The 2,641-nt window shown below is 38.0% G+C and overlaps 1 long non-coding RNA gene across 1 annotated transcript; it reads right to left on the bottom strand.

The window, feature by feature from the left end:
- Positions 1 to 206: 206 nt before the first annotated feature.
- Positions 207 to 1,388, bottom strand: LOC104958721 (uncharacterized). Its single transcript, XR_799789.1, has 3 exons — positions 1,308 to 1,388; positions 1,004 to 1,215; positions 207 to 285 (listed from the first exon to the last, which is right to left on the bottom strand). It is a non-coding gene; the product is annotated as an uncharacterized lncRNA (long non-coding RNA).
- Positions 1,389 to 2,641: the final 1,253 nt, after the last annotated feature.

The following is a 2,641-nucleotide window of genomic DNA, read 5'->3' on the forward strand; positions in this document are numbered from 1 at the left end:
ATCCCCCCCCTCTCTCTATCGGAACCATTGATAGCCTACAGCTATTTGTTTACGTGTTTAAAAAAGCACCAGAAGCTTATACGTACACATCTAAGTTGTTTGTGCCCCACCACTTTTGTACATATAAAAACGCCACTGCGGACACTTCTCCACAAACCAGTCCGTTATGGAAGGTAATAATGAGTTTTTTGTTTCATGGTTCTCGTACAGTACCTGTTCGTACTCTTCCCTCCTCAACACCAGGAGGAACAGGTGGAAGCCGCATGACTGGATCTTCCTCACAATCTGTCAGGAAAGTCAGAGGGATACAAATAATTCGGGTAATACACTCACTTAATCCGTAATGCCTTTGAGGACTGTTTCTCAAACATTAGCGCCATCCCAACACAAACGCAACATTTTGTGAATAATTGATATTGAAACTGAAAGGGAATGTAAGCAGATCCTAATCGCTGCTTTTCTTTGACCTCTCAAGTCTTAATGATTAATCTCAGGTTAAGATAGAGAAAAAAGAAAACATTCAGGCCAAAACCTTTAGATCAGTCCAATCTGTTTACTCTGAACTAAATAGTAAATTGTGTTTTTCAATTGGATATTGGAATATTGCAGAAAATAAAATCTGTTGAGTATGTTTCCTACACAAGAAGTGCAAACATGCGAACTAATTTCCGGATTTCTGCACCAATCTACAATTTTTTGTGTGGCATTATAGTACTTAACGAATTCAACTGCATATTGTTTACATTATAGAGGATCTGCAATACTTGTAGGAAACTGAATGTGAAGTCCCCATCCAAATCCACAATATTAAACTGTTAAAACAATAATTACTTTAATTTAGCACAAAATGAAGGATTGCTATAAACATCACTTTGCTCATTCAACATCAAGACAAATGAAAACCATACATATTCACATTTCATATAAACAGGTACAGGCCATGTTGCAATAGGTTGCTCTCTTTATATATCTGATGAGTGTCTACCAAACTCTTGACACTAACCCTGGAGAAGTCCGTGTTGTCCACATATTCCTCGTTGACCTCCAGCACTCGGTCTCCATCCTTGAGGCCACTATGCCCTGCAGGACTCCAGGGGTCCACGTCTCTGATCTCAAAGCTCCGGCTGCTCTTGTCCGTCCGCAGGTAGAAGCCGAAGCTTTGTCCCTCCAGCCGCTTCAGCTGGCAGAGTGTGGGCACCGGGCTCGGATCAGGCTCTGCACACATCGTTAGTAAAGATCAACTCTGGGGGATTTTAGGAGGGGTTTTTAAGGGTTGTGTATGTCAAGAAATGTTATTCAAACCGCACCAGGATCATCACTGATGACCAGAGCTGGATTATCAATCCCTTCCTTCGGATTGAAGGTAAAACTGATGTGAGGAGGAATGGAAAATGGACAGTGAGTAATCAGTGTAGCACAGCAGGGAAAGTTGAGATTCATGATTTCAATACACCTAAAACACCAATACAAATTCCTCATATGTGTTAACGTACTTGGCAATAAACCTGTTTCTGATTCTGATATTATTTTAGAACTTCACTCACAGGCGGATGTGAAATTATGATATTTGACCAACTGTCATACTTGTTTTAAACACCAGAGAGGACATGATTATGTTTATAATAGTTATTCTATGCACCTACTTAGCACAGGAGCTACAATCAGTGTGATTGCTTATACGGTAGCAGGAGCCAATGAATTATGACGCAGAAGAAGTTACTAGGCTACAGAAAAAGATTGAAGGATTATTCCATTACACAATTCAAATGGCAGGTTACGCAAACAGAACAAATTACATACATTTAGAAAGAAGAAAAATATAAGACAACTAGTGCAAACAACAACCAAACTCTAAATACTCTTGATGTGACCTTTAACAATGATATTTCATAACCATCAACCGTTACTGTGTAGACCGTTTGCAAAGTTTAAAATGTTGCGTATACTATAGTCAGGGCCGGGGTAATGAAGGCTTTAGAAAAATAAGCCTTACCCAAATGATTTGTTCCTATACTTCTGTGCACTATATATAAAGAATGTTGGTAGACTATTAGGAACTATTTCAGTTGGTATTGGTAAAAAAAAACTCCTAATAACATGGCACTATCATAGGGCTAACTATGTTTTGAATTCTGTCAGAATAAACTGAGGGAGGTTCGTAGAAAACTACTTTAAGGTGTATATACGTAATCCAGTGGCGGAGCCAGGACATTTTCAGTGGGGTGGCCAGGATGGAACCAGTGATCATTTTGGGGTGGCATTGAAATCACTATTGTATGAACATAAAAATACTAGGGCCGGGACGCGATTAAAAAAATTAATCTAATTAATTACAGGCTTTGTAATTAATTAATCGCAATTAATCGCATTTTTAATCGCATATAAATATTTGACCTGAGAACAGTGAGAAGCAATTTTTTTCACATGGATTTTAGTATACCATTGAATAATGACTGAATACATAAGCTTAAGCAACAAAACATTGTTTATTTTTTTCAAGGCTATACTTAACAAAGACCAACAGAAAAGTGAAATTTTTGCCATAAAGTGTAGCAATAGCATATTTAGGAATACAGTACATTTCAGAGATTCAGGTAGCCTATAGGTAGGTAGACCTTCTGTAAACTATAACACTTTGTTT

The sequence above is a fragment of the Notothenia coriiceps genome, unplaced genomic scaffold, assembly GCF_000735185.1.
Source record: "Notothenia coriiceps isolate Sejong01 unplaced genomic scaffold, NC01 NC01_scaffold00029204, whole genome shotgun sequence".
Taxonomy (NCBI): Eukaryota; Metazoa; Chordata; class Actinopteri; order Perciformes; family Nototheniidae; genus Notothenia; species Notothenia coriiceps.